The 14,130-nt window shown below is 42.6% G+C and overlaps 1 protein-coding gene across 2 annotated transcripts in view; it reads left to right on the forward strand.

Annotated features, from left to right (window-relative positions):
• The window catches only part of LOC121657814 (delta-sarcoglycan), a 256,422-nt gene that overhangs the window by 54,444 nt on the left and 187,848 nt on the right, over window positions 1–14,130 (forward strand). For both annotated transcript variants that reach the window (XM_042013936.1, XM_042013939.1), the window contains exon 2: window positions 7,918–8,103. The gene's annotated coding sequence lies outside the window, so the exon portion shown is untranslated. The remainder of the gene's footprint in view (window positions 1–7,917; window positions 8,104–14,130) is intronic.

Below are 14,130 nucleotides of genomic sequence, written 5' to 3' on the forward strand. Positions count from 1 at the left end.
CCCCCCAGACTATCTTTCTGTTAATTGCCCATCATTGTCCTGCCGCCTGACTCAGAGATAACTCCCTCCGGACTATTCTCCTGTTAATGAGCCTAATCAACACTTGGCCTCATGACTCGTTACCCCATTGTGAGATGCTCCGCCCAGAGGGAGGAACCAAGCATCCCATCGTGGATATAATCTGAGGCTGAACACCAGAGACACCGGCTTTCCACTGGATTTCCAGAGGACAGGAGCTACACAGCCACCATTGGACTTCCTGAGGAAGAGCAGACTGTTTTACTACAGGATCACCGCTTCAGAGGACTGCAGCCACCATTCTACCAGACTGCTACCACCACCCTGCCTAACAGGGTGTCAGGTTGTACCTTGACTCTGTCAGTTTGACAGTGTTTTCTTTTACCTTTTTTTTCCCCTTTTCTTTAATTTCCATTAAATTGTTATTCTGACTTAGTGCCTCCCACTGGTTTGTTTTCAAACTAGTACATGCAGTCACCTGCTCACCCTTTTCCCACCCCTGATGCTCTGCCAGATCACACTGTGCCCTCTCCTGTGTCCTCCTGCTCTGTCCTTTCTGCTGAAATTAAAGCACTTAAATGCTCTAGGGCTTTACCAGGCTTCCATGCTGGTTACCAGCTCAAGTTTAGTTTCTTTTTCTTCAATTATATGATCCACATAGGAAAAAGGACATTTTGGAAGTCAGGTTGGTGTTTTTCAAGTCATTGAATTTGAGGCCCTCCAGGCTAAAAGATCTCTACACTGAGTGAGGGGCCTTCCTGTGTCATTTGTGGGCTTCATTGACTCCTGCCTTCCCTGGGGTTGTAAGAGTGTAAAGCTGCAGCAGTGAGTGGGACTTTGTAAATGACAAATTTATCCAAACTTTTCAAAGTTTGCAAAATTACTAAACTAGTTGTTTTTCCTAATAGACCTAAAGTTGCCTTTAAGCATCGAAGGAGAATCACATTTTAGATTCCCAGGAAGTGCAGCAGAGTTTGATGCTATGTGTGGCTTATCAAATCAAAAGTTTGAAAATAATGACCTGAATTTATAATGGAAAATCCTGCTCAGTTTCTGGCCTGACACCTGGCTGACAGCTGTGTGTCCTCCAGGTGCCACAGAATCCAATATATGTATTTTCTCTAACATTTGGGGTACCAGCTTATCCCAGTATGTTCCACAGAGATAAACAGTAGCCTTACAGAGTTAAGTGACTTTGGAGATAAGTAACTTAAGCAATGTCATTCTTAGCAATGACATTCAGTAGCAGATGGAGGTACATGCATTTACTTATTAATTTCCCAACAGGAAATGGGTTAGAAGTGGCAGTAACACAAAACAAAATTCTCTGAGCAGTGAGATCAGGACAGCAAAGGAAGTTGTTCTTTCTGACCAGTGTTAATGCAGGCCCATCATAAAGCTCATTGATTCCAGCAAGAGTGGAGCCAGTGCCAGAAAGGTTGGGAGGTTTTTTCTGAAGTGTTCCAAACAGAGAGTTCCTGAACCAAACCAAATTAAATTTAAAAAAAAGGAAAAAAGGGGAGGGAAAAAAAAAAGAAGAAAGGCAAAAGCACATCTGAAGAAGATACAGAGAAGTCAGTCAGTTTTGGGTGGCAAAATAGAAATGTGCTGATTTCAAATGAGCTTAAAGTTAATAGTGGTCAAATAAATACCTTTGATAGAGAAGTATAGTATGTGTACAAAAAGTTTATACTCTAATGTCCTGATCTTGTAATAGGATCCACTTATGTGCTATCTGCTGCAGTAAAGAGACAGAAAGGTATTGGAACCTTCTAGTAATAAACAGCATTCTTCAACCTGGAATGTACTTGGATTACAGAACATAGGAAATATATCCCAGAATAATTTCAGTGCACTTACTTTGCGTGGGTAGAAGTTTATGTTGGGATGGACCAAAAACTGTTTTTTCCCTGGTTAGCATAATTTCTTCTGTGCTTTTGCACATGTAGATAAATTTTGTTTCCCTTGAGTCAGCTGAGGTTTTCACTGCACATCCCACCTCTGCAGTGCTGTGGTTGCAGAGTGGAGCCCTCCCCCTGGGAACACCGTGGCAGAGTTGTGTGGATATGTGAGCCACAGGAGGAGAGGGGAAGCTGGAAAAGAGATGATCTGTCCCAGCTTTTGCAAAACATCTGTCCCTGGCTCAGTGTAAAAGGGATGAAGAGGATAAAGGAAAAGAAAGGCACTGACTCTGCCTTACCAATGAGTTAAGGACTCTGCCATCCTAAATTTGGAAATGAAGCTTTTTAGGGAGCTGGGAAACAAGTTCATGTTGATGCTGTGCACTAGGGGCTGGAGAAACTTGTTTCAAAGTTGTGATGAAAAGACCTGATGGAACCAGTTACACCCCACTCAGTGTGACAGTGACACCTGTAGCTTAACTGTGACCCTAAGATGAGTGACGAGATTGTTTCCTTGTTAGATCCCCATTTTAAGTCAGAGTAAGAGGAAATCCACTTAGATACTGTTCCATCAGCAGAGGTTGTATCACACAGCTGCCTCTGGAACAAACCTGTCAGCTCTTGTTGGGAGAACTGGGTTCATTTCATTACTCGATTATTGTGACGATCTGTCCACTTAAATGGAAGCTGGTTGCTACTCACTGCTGCAGCGAGTTCAGCTTTGCTTTTTTCTCCCCCACAAATGTGCTTCCAACCCTTTCAAAGCATTATTTGACAAGGACATATGCATTGCAGTAACTTCATCATTGCTTTCAACTGAACTGGCAGAAGAAACAATAATCTCCTGAAAGAGCTTCAGTACAAGGGCAGATGTAAATGTCTGAGTCTAAGGAGCCCAAGAGATCTTATTTTATAGTCTAAGCAGACTGTAATAGTAGGAGTAATAATAATAAAAACTCTTAATAGTGTAATGCAGCGTTGGTAGCTGGAGAGTTAGACAGTAGCCTGCAACTTAAAAGCTTTTGAGCTTGAGAAGCAGCTTTGGTTAAAACCAAATGCCTGCTGAATATTTCAAATTGGAAATATTTCCATGGCATTTCTTGGGTTCATTTTCAGAAAGTATTTACTTGTGTGCAACAGCAGCAAAACCTGTGCAGTGTCATAGCATTTTCTAACCCAGCAAGATATTAATTACACTCTTGAACCTCGTAATGTAACATTGATGCTATTGTGATGGGGATAGTTCCTTCAAGAAGCATGATTAACTACTTATTTCCTTTTTCTGGGATACCATTAGTTCGTACTTGGATAACAAAAATCAATGCTGATCTTCAGCAGTACATTACAGTATTCTATTGTATTAATCTCTGTCAACGTATTCTTCATTTTATTATTGTCTGCATTCTTTAATTGAGTTCATTTCCCATCACAACACCAGCCCCCACCAAATTTCTAATGGTGGGTGTTATCACTTGAATTGCAGCTCTCCTATTTCACTGTTTGTTTTGTTGGCAGGGAAGGAAAAAAAAAAACAAGCCTCAAAACAACTGAGTGCTAGTAGCACTATGATTTCTGTTTTATTTATGTTTTGCACTGGGCCACGGTGAATGATAAAGTATGTCTGGGACACAGCTGTGGGCAACACTTTTAGGTGTTATAGTTGGAAAGGTGCCAGAGTTGCATTGTGACCGATTTTTTACTATTAGCTTTCTGGAAGGAGGGATTCAAAGTCTCACCTTATTCCCTTCTTCATCTGTGTCACCTTTACAGTAAATTAATGTGAGATCTTTACCAGAGATGGAGCTGACAGGGTGAGCTGTGGATCCCACAGCTTCCCCTGGGACTGGAGCTGTGAGGAGTCAGGAGCGCCCTTTGAGATAACGGAGCACTGGGAGCTGGAGCCCGCGGTGGGGTTGTGCTGATGCTGTCCTGGAGCTCAGCAGGAAACACTGAGCTTGATCCCGAGGATAATGCAAAAAGCAGCAGTTGTTCCCTGCTCAGCTGTGTGGGGACTCATGTCTGAGGCTGTAATTAGAAGATATACCTGCTAATGAATTGGTGTAATCCCCTGCTGTGTGCAGAGTCTGCTGGGGGATCTCTTCTCCTGCCTTTGCAGAGGCGGGTGACCTTGCTAAATACTTAGCAGTAAAAATGTGTTTTCCCTTGCCTGTTTCACAGCCTTTCTTCTGGCTCTGCCAGTGGAGCTCTTCTTTATTAACTGAAAATATTTACCCAAGTTTATTTTTAGGGAAAGAGGGAAGTTGGAAGAATATACATGAACACGTTCCATATGTGTCATACACATCTACGTGAATACACACACATATGGAATTCTGATTTCTTAATGGCCACACTAGCAGTAAAAATAAAAGAAATTTAATATTTAAGCAAGGAATTATGTTTTCAATTATTTTTCAGTCACCAGCCACTTTAAATATTTACTCTTTTCTACGCCCAACTAATTTATTCAATTGCAGTCAGGTAGATTGTAATTAATTTTTGATGAGACAAACTAATACTAATTTGAATATCTACTACACTGTAATATTTGCTTGCAGATGTGTTGTTTAGCTTGTAGATGCCTCTTTTTTGCCCTTGCTGAAGTTGCAAATGCTCACCAATGTTGCCACAAGGCCCAAGCTGCACCTTAAGCTGTATGATGCACAAATACAAGAATGAGTGGGCTGGGTCACAGAAGGGTCCAGCCAGCTCCTGTCCTCACCCCGACAGGGATCAATAATTGATGCCTGAAGACAAGGATTGAGAGCAGGGCAAAGGTACAGCAAGGCTTCCTGAGAGAGGGAGAGTCTCCCAGACCTCATTGATTTGTGGCCTGGAAACATCCCAAGATAAAAATGTTGTCTTCAAATTTCATATTTGATCTTATTTGTTACGTCTAAAGTATATAGTTATTTTGTATAATTCATGCTTTCCATCAGCAAAGGACTGAGACTCCTCCAAGGGAAATACTCTCTTTTTACTGGAAAAATGTCTTGTCTGCCTTTCCTGATTAATGAGAACATCCATATGCCGGCTTTTGTGAGTGGAAGACGGATCTGATACTGCTTAACTATGTTAACTGAATGTAAAAATCTGAAGTGGTGGGATAATGAAAGTAATTTGCAGTTTGTTGGCGTGTTCCCTCTGATCAAACACGAGTGGGGGAGCACAGCAACTTAGAAACAACACAACAAAATTGTGGGATTTCTAGGACATGGGGCATTTTTGCAAGTTCAGACTTGGTTTTGTTTCAGATAGGAACAGTGCCAGCTCCTATAGCAGCTGCAGGCTGAAATGGATGTTTTTTGTGTCAGAGATCATATGGATTTGGGTTGGAAGGGGTCTTAAAGACCATCCAGTCCCACCCCGTGCCATGGGCAGGGACAGCTTCCGCTGTCCCAGGTTTCTTCAAGCCCTGTCCAACCTGGCCTTGGACACTTCCAGGGATGGGGCAGCCACAGCTGCTCTGGGCACCCTGTTCTCACTCTGCAGCCATGGGCTGCTCCTGAGGCTCTGGGCTTGGCAAAAGCCCAGAGCCATGGAGGTCCAAGAAGCATCCTGGCAGGTCTGTGATGGGCTTTCCAGGGTCCTTGAGTGTGAGAGGGAAACCAGCTGGACACTGACCGTCAAGTCAGGAGTGACTTACTGAATGTGAAGGGGTTTTTCTGCAAAATTGTGCAGGTTTGGCCAACACAAATGACATACATTCTTCTTTAAATTTTTTTTTTCCTCCCTTTTAAGGTTCTGAGCCAACACAAATTATAGCTTGTGTGGATTTCCGTGCATTTATCTTTTGTAGCCTTTTACTTTACTCTGTTGCTGCCTAGAATGGTCCCTGGCCTGGCTCCCTCCCTCTGTATTCTGTGATGCACATCAGCAGAGTGTGGAGCCTTCAGACTGGAGCATCTACACTTCGCTGCTCACTGGAAACCTGGCCACTAATTTAATTTTGTTAAGGTGCCCCATCACTGTTGTATTGTGAGAGATGGGAATCGTGCACACTCACTGCATTTTGTCATGACTAAAGTTGTTTCTGCCTCCATGTCCACACCTCCTGTTACTTCTCCTCCTTCACATTGCTGCACTTTCATTGGCAAACTGTACTAGACAGGAACTTCACACCCACACCTTTCCCAGCCTGAGCCCAGGTCCCTGCACTCAGGTAGCAGTGATGATCTGGTCCTGTTGCTGTTACTTCCACTACTCAACTCAGCTGATGCTGTGGTTAATGCACAAAAATGTAGCCCTGATTTTCTTTAGTGACTATTCTGTGTTACAATTTACGAGTAGAAATGAAAAAGTAATTGTAGCTGTGATCTCCAGAGATAAAATCCCTTAAAAGCAGTAGAATTAGGTCTTACTGCTGCCTGCAGATCAAACTACTGCAGCATCAGCCATTCCTATGCCCGTAAGTCACTCAGCAGCTATTTCATTTGGCAGTCTGATTTTTCATGGTTGCCTGGAAGAGGACAGCACCTCTGAAGGTCCCCTTTTGTCCTTCATGTCTGAGTTCAAGAGAGGCTGAAAATGTGTACAAGAGTTACTGGGTTGAGGTCTGCCATCCCAACTCCTGTTGTGGGTGTCTCACAAGGTGTTGTGGAGCCTTTAGGGGTGTATGTAACATAAGAGGTCCAGTAAAGTAATAAGTGCTAAATAAAGTGAATATATTTGATTGTTCTGATCTGTGTGACTATGTGTGCTGTGTGGACTTCCAGCAAAAAAAGAAAAAAAACCATTATGTGCATTTTTGTGTGTGTCTATGTATGTATATAAAAGGCACTATGACGCTAACTTCCAGTATTCACAGTTTCATGTGCTGGCTACTGAAATCTTCCTTCTTGCAAGCCCAAAACCTAATGAGCTTTCCAGACAGGTGTAACCTGTTCATGGGTGCAGGGTTTCTTGTGAAGATGTAATGGGATTTTGTGGTACTTAGAGCTGCCACAGGCTTTCTCCTCTGAGGGAAACCTCTTGTATGTCTCTGGGTTTTTTCCCTTTGCTTTTTTTTGCATTCCTAGGCAGAGTTAGAGTATCTTTGTGGCTGCTGAGTTAATCTTAGAGGAGCATCTCTGGGTGTGGTTTAAGGACATAAGCCATGGATATATACGACATAGGGAGCTCAGATCCTGCTCTTCCCTCAGTCCTCACCTGTTTTGTGCTGCTGTGCCCAGTTTTGCTTTACAGGCTGTGTTATCTGGGTGGGGGAGGATGATTCTTTGGGTGTTTCCCATATGCCAGGGATTAGGGATGAGCATTTGAACTTCTCAGTTCTGCTCTGAGGTTTCTGGTTGCTGGCAGTGCTGCTGCTGGTGGTCGCCTCCATCTCTTACCTGGTGTCTGCAGTGAGGCCTCACGTCCCTGCTCAGCCAGGGTCTGACCTCTTGAAAACTCTGAGCACATCTAGCAGTGATAGTGAACTGGAAAAACGTGGTGATGCTGAGCCCCCTGCTCCTGGAAAACCCCAGGACATTTACTGGTCTCTGACAGTTGCGTTGGAGGCAGAACTTAGGGAATTGCTGCATGTTGGGCTGGCAGTCACGACTTCCCATCTGATGTGAGCTCCTAAGCTTTGAATTTCTTGAGTAAGAGCCATTTTAAGGTGCAGAGTATTAAGACTGAGGTGATGTCTCTGCTTTTAATATGAAAGTCCTGTTATTCTTCAGAAATGCTATAATGAATTAAAATACTCCCGATGGAGAAGTTCATTACTTACTTCTGTATTACGATATTGGACTGGAATAAAAAGCAGCCAGGCTGTCATTCATTTCCTGGTCTAGGGACACTATAAAAGTACTGTAAAGCAAGAATAGCTTTGCACCACAGTTCTTGAATTCAATGATTGCCCTCTGAAGGTGCCACACATGATGGATTGTCACAGACTCCCTGTCCTGCCTTGACATTTCATTCCTATCCAGTGTTGTCTTGTGTTCTGCTCTGAATCTGCCAAACGACTGACCCTAGAATTTAATGCCACACCTTCTTCTCTTTTTCTGAGCAGCATCTTCTGCAGCTGAGGCTCTGAAATACTGGAGGACCCTGCATCTTCCTCAGGGACGTGGGCAAGGGAGAGCTGGAGCCTCTGGGGGGCTCGGAAAGGAATTGTGGTTGGTGGTCGCCTGAGGAACTTACCTTCACCCCAATGTTGCTCTGAAACGAGTCGTATCCAACAGTCAGGTTTGGTAAGGTATGTATTTTTTCCCCTGCTCTTGTATTTTTGCTTTTTTTCTGAATGTCTACATAGGGGGAAAACAGAACATTAGCAGCCTTTGAGTTTATTGCTGTATTCATGCCATGCTCATACTGTGTCTGTAAATAAGCTTTGCTGTCCCTGAATTTAGAAAGCATTCATCAGGAGTGAAGTGTTTTTATTGTCTTGGGCTTGAGGGGGTGTCTGTTTATGTGAAGTTCTTTATTGAACAAAATACTCGCTGATGGTTGTGTGTTGCTCCTGGTGATGGATACTTGATGATAAGAATCCATGTTTTGAAAATCCCACTTGTTGTGTGGGACTAATGACTGCAGTTCTGAGGGTCAGAGATGGGAAAAAAAGGGGAAATTAAGTAGCCCATTTGTAATTCAGCTCTGTGCTTTCCTTTGTGCTTTGTATATTCTCAGTATTTGCAAAGGATGGAAATACCACTACCAATTTCCTGCATAATCAATTCCACCTTTGTTGTGTAGCACTTAAAATTTTTGCCTGTGTGGAGATTCTCATACCCACACAAACATCTGTGCTGGAACTGTAGCAAGGCAATATGAAACCATTTTCTACCAAAAAGCTGAAGGCCAGGATGTATTGTTGATGAAGATTGTGCTATATGAGATTTTAGGGTAATACAGTCTCTGATTCTATGGCTTCTTTTACCTAGGTCAAGTTATTTCTGTGGAGGGAAAGTTTTCTGATTTAAAAAAAAAAAAAAAAAAGCCAACACATTTAAAGCAATGGTTCCCAGATCTCAGTAGAATGGTATGAGATATTATCCTTTGTCATTTAACACATGGGTATTGACTTCCTTTATATGACTGAACCAGCACTATAATCTTGTTGAGAAAAGTACAGCAGCAATATAACATCTGCACTTGGTGTTAGTGGAGGAGCAGGGAAAAGAACTCAAGACTTTCTTAAAAGCCTCTAAATAAACCGTGATGTATCCAGGTGAGTGTGCATTAGTTCTCCTGCTTTTGATCTGGTTGCACTTGTCATGTTACCTCTGGAAATTGTAGGCTCAAAACTCCAGCAGAGCTCTGCAAGTGTCTGGCAGTTGCAGGGAAAAGTTGGTTGGAATAGCTTAAATTGGGTGCTTAACTTTTAAATGTCGAGGGTCAAGAAAGGTCTGTTCCAACCACAGCATGTGCTGTTAATTTGTACAGGAATTTCAAGAAAACAACACGGTTGCCAGGGCGAGGTTCCCGTCATTACAGCTCAGCACAGCTCTGCTTGTCTGCCTGCTCCGCTGGCGCCTGGTTTCTGGAAGAAGAGCTTGTTAAACATTGCTCCTGCTTTTATTATCCTCTTCACTTCTGTTTATTTCCAAGCTACTGCTCTTGTGATTATAGCACTTAAAAAGGGAAGGTTGTAGGAGAGGTATTTCATAATCAAGAGAGCTTCTTGACTCTCGCAGAGAAAAATTTGGCACTGTTAAAATCACAGCAGTTTTGTTTATTCCTTGTTTGGGTTTGAGATTTCTGAGTTAAAACATGTAAATCTTCCTTGCAATGAGGGTATGAGTTTTGCTGGGTACTCAGGGGGCCCCAGGACGTGTGAGGATCTGCTCCAGAGATGTTGGTTGTTGGTGTGACCGTGGTGCTGCTCCTGCCTTGGACAGGGGGGTGGTAAATGAGCTCCCCTGTCATTCCTGAGTCAGTCCAACTCTCACTCTAAGATCTATACAATTGATTGGTGTGAAACCATTATTTAAGAATTAAACTCTAGGGTGGACTTTGGTTATACTTTTGTATTTTACTTTGTGGCCATCAGATCTAAAACTTGGTTCTTATTTAAATCTCATGCTTATGGAAACTTCATCTTTAAGAAGAGCGTTGCAGGTTGAGAAGGTTGTGCTAAAATATAAAGATTTGGCCAAACTGGTTTTGCTCACTTAAGTAGCTGAGGCCTTTCTTTATCGATTGTCTTCCTCTCATGGACTTGTGATTTTCAGAATGCTTGACTGCCATCAGCTTCATCTGTTCCCACAACACCCTTGTAAGACAGAAGTGCTACTTGTCCCCATTTTGTAAATGGTGAATAAGAAACAGAGTCACTTCTAGGTCACTTTTAAGTGGCAAACATCTGTCCCTGATTTTCAGGCAGTCTAAGTGCACAGGCTGCATGCAGTGCCCACAGCTGGAGGCAAACAGGATAGCCCTGGCTGAGCACAAGATTTGGATGTGGATCCTCCTGAGGTCGCTGCTCCCACCTAGTCCAGTTTCTTCCATGTGTCCTGCTCTCCCAGGTAGAGAGGGTTTTAATTAAGTGATTGCAGTAACGCTGAATGACATCAGGACTCAACATTCCCTCCCTATCTCTACTGAAAACTGAAACATCTGTTCAAATGATGTGAGCTGAATTCATTCATCTTTGCAGCAGTGTTTGCTCACGTGAGACGAGCAGATTCCCTTTTAGCAACATTTATGAAGTTGTGCTGATGGTAATCTTATTGGATGAGGAATTAGTTTAAATGGATCTGCAGATGACATGCAGAGTAATATTTTTTTTCTGAAATTGCTCATTTTTAGATTAGTAGAATCCGGTTAGCAAAATGCTCTGTTCGGCTGAAAAGGCACATTTAATAAATATGTAAGAGAAATTTTAAAGTAGCCATTAAATGTAGTTAATAAATTTTATCTTGCAAATAGAACTGGAAAAGAACCTGTTCATCTAATGTGTTTTATGGCTCTCACAGCAATTAATTGTCTTCATTACATGAACATAAATCCTCAGTGTAATTCACCTTTTTCAGATTAATTGCTGTGGAAATTTCCCCTTTGCTTTGTTTAGACTAGTAATATTATTTCTCTTTTCTAAAAGTTGAATCTCAACATCACATTTTTTACCTTTTCCAGATGTTCTGTAAATCAGTTCCAGTTAAAAGAAGTCTCTTTATGCTACAGGCCAGTGCTGGGGTGGTGTTGCAGCTGTGATGCTCTGATCAGGTGAAGCAGAGACTTCAAGCCCTGCGACCTACAGCAGAGCAGTGGGCAGGTCTCCTCCTCTCATTCATTATACTATGTGGTCTGATAAAAACTTACTATTTCTTTCTTCAGATTTTTTTGTTTGTTTGTTTCTTATATGATTTCATTTATTAAATCAAAAAAACCGCTCTGATTTTTATATGCCTGTGGGCTTGGCTGTCACAGTAAGACCCTAGTGCAACTTTTCAGTGTCTTTGCTGAGGGGTGCAGGTGGTGTCTGAAAATTTGTCAGTAAAATTGTCCTCCAACATTATTGAAGAAAAACTTTGGTTGGAGCATCACGGGACTTCTGCTTAAATTCCCAAAATTAAATTAAAGCTTTATTTTGATTAAAGCCTTTTTTCCCCTGGACTGAATTTTGCACACCAAACAGGACAAGAGGACAGCATGCAGGATCATGTTTTACATATGTTTTTTTTATCAGTGAGCAGGCTGAGCTTGTTTGCATGAGTAACATTTATGCAAATGTTTTCTAGTGTTTCTCTGGACTGTTTTGCCAGGGTGAGGAAATAAAACAGCTATTATATTTGCATGTTTTTGTTGCAAGATCAGCAGACTGGCTGTTAAGGTATCGGTTCCCTTGATGACACCACTTCTGCAGCCCCATTCACTCAGCTTCTCCTGACAGGGCTTTTATTGAATCCATCAACCTGACACATATCAAAGCACAATTTCTGATAACAAATATCTTGTTGTAAAATGAATTAAAAAGCTGATAGCAGCAGCAGAACTGAGTTGAATTTCTGAAAGAAAATAAGAAACTCCAAAACTAACATGAGATTCTGAAGATACCAATCACAGAACAGTAATATAATAGTCCTTTACCTGTGCTCCTGAAGTACTGAGAAATCTGTGGGTTTGTCTGAAGTCATACAAATGGCCTTGCTCCTGGGCTGGCAGCCTGAGGCTCTGCCTTCTGCCCTCTGATGTTTGTAGTGGTGCTTCAGAGAGTGATGAAGTTGGGGTTTGTTTTCTTCTGGAGACCTTTCCCCTGCGAGGACCAGCAACCTCCTTGTAATAACTTTGCACTTCAGTCACACAGAGATTTGGAGACTGAGTGGGAAATGCTGGCTCTGCGTGGAGCACATGTTCTTTCTGTCAAAAGACAAAGCAGTTTGGAGCCCCTTGTCCTCTGCAGAGCTGCTGCTTGGCAGCCCATAGGCCGTGTCTTAGGCAGAGTCCAGCCAGGGTGGGAAAGGGCCTATGTTTCTTTGGGCTGCAGATGTTTTGAAATTAGCAGGCTCAAAACCTTTGTCTGAGAACATATTTTCTCTGTCTCTTTGCAGCCCTCTCCTATCTGTCTTGCTCTCTTCATCCTGCTTTTCTATCCCCTTTGGTTTTGCATCCCTCAGAGGACAAGCAGCTTCTGGCAGGGCTGCCTTTGCACTGGTACTGCTTTCACTCTGCCCGGGCTCACTTACCTCTGATTTTTGGCTAGCATGCACTGTAAAATACTAGCTAATAATAATCATGCCTTTTGCTCTGTGGCAGGCCTGCTTTTGGATAAGTATCCACTGACAGTTTGCAGCCTAGCAGAGAGGAAGAGGAGGGCAGCCAACAGTTGATGTGGAAAATTAATTATGAACTGCCATCCTCCTGCCATGTAGTTAAGACAGTTCTGCATTCCAAGCTTTACATCCAGCTGCACATTTCCTTCCTCAAATAGTGGGAATGCTGCCAGAACAAAGCTTAGTGGAGAATGTCTCATATGGGACTGATCAGTCAGGATGCTCTGGAGCCTTTACTGCTCTGCTTTCAGCTGTGACACTGCCCAAGGAGTAACTTTTTACCTTTTGTTGGATGAATGTTTAGCTTAATTGTGCATCCAAGTTGATAAAGATGTGTGTGCGTGGTGGGGAAGTCACCCATGTCCCCTGTGCAGTCAGAGAGCAAAATTTTTGTGTTTCAGTGTAGTGGTGACTACACTGTTCAGGTTCAGATGAGCTGCAGCTTATTATATTTTCATCCTTCAGGATGACATATTTACTTCATAATGATCCTGAAAAACTGGCCTCTTACATGGAGGGGGGAGAGTTTGACAGGCACCAGGCAGCCCTGGGAATGTAATTACCTGTAGGAGCAGTTCTGTCCCTGGACAACCTCTGTGGAAAGATCACAGAGGCAATTGCTGGAATCCCCAGCACCCTCTGTAGTTCAGGAGCTGTTCTGGTCTCATAAAGGAACACTGGGTCCTACTACCTTGAGCTGAGCACTGCCCAATCTAAGTGCCAAGGATGCCATTCCTTAGGGACCCCTTTAGGATACATGAAAGAGTCTGAAAGAGGTAGGGTTTTGGAAAGCCCTGACAAATTTCTAAGTGGCTGTTTGGGGCTGAGCTAAAGAAATGAGCATTTGGTGTAACTTTCCTCGATGTTTAGTCCAGTGGGTAGTTGAGGCTGTGAAAACAGCCTTGCAAAGCCACAACAAGTAACAGGTGTGGGGTGTTATGGAGAGACTTTTATCTATAACAGTGTCTCTTCAGAACAGAAGAACCCTTTTGGCTGCTCAAATTTTCAGTTAAGGTACCAGAAGTCTCCACTTTGTACATTTTTATTATCAAATTCATTGTTACAGTTGCTGACTGATTTAATGGTTAACTGAGGGGTGATCTCTAAGAAATACCTAGGATTTTGTAAATTGCTGCCTGGTGGAAGTCACTGACTCAAGTCATGATGATGTGGCTTCTGTTTTTCTCTTCCTGAGCTCTACCTCCTGATTGACACAAATTCTACTTTCTTTCTAGTGCTGTCATGCTGATTTTTTGCAGCCAGGGGACCGTATTTGGAAGCACAAACCCATTGCACAGGTTTAGATGTGCTGCAAATAATTATGAATATCTAATGAAGGGAAGCTAAAACATACTGAAAATGTTTGGAAATAAGAGGGAATGTGTGCAGCCAAGCGTTAGCTGTGAATGGAGGGTTCTTGTTGGCATTGCTTAATGGGAACTTTCCAGCTTGTAGTTCCTGTGGTGAATATATAGATAATGGCAAAACCAAAAAGGCAGAGTTGCTGGAGG

The sequence above is a fragment of the Corvus kubaryi genome, unplaced genomic scaffold (genome assembly GCF_017639235.1).
Source record: "Corvus kubaryi isolate FWS band 111438036 unplaced genomic scaffold, C.kubaryi_AGA036_p1.0 split1-37374, whole genome shotgun sequence".
In the NCBI taxonomy this organism is placed as follows: domain Eukaryota; kingdom Metazoa; phylum Chordata; class Aves; order Passeriformes; family Corvidae; genus Corvus; species Corvus kubaryi.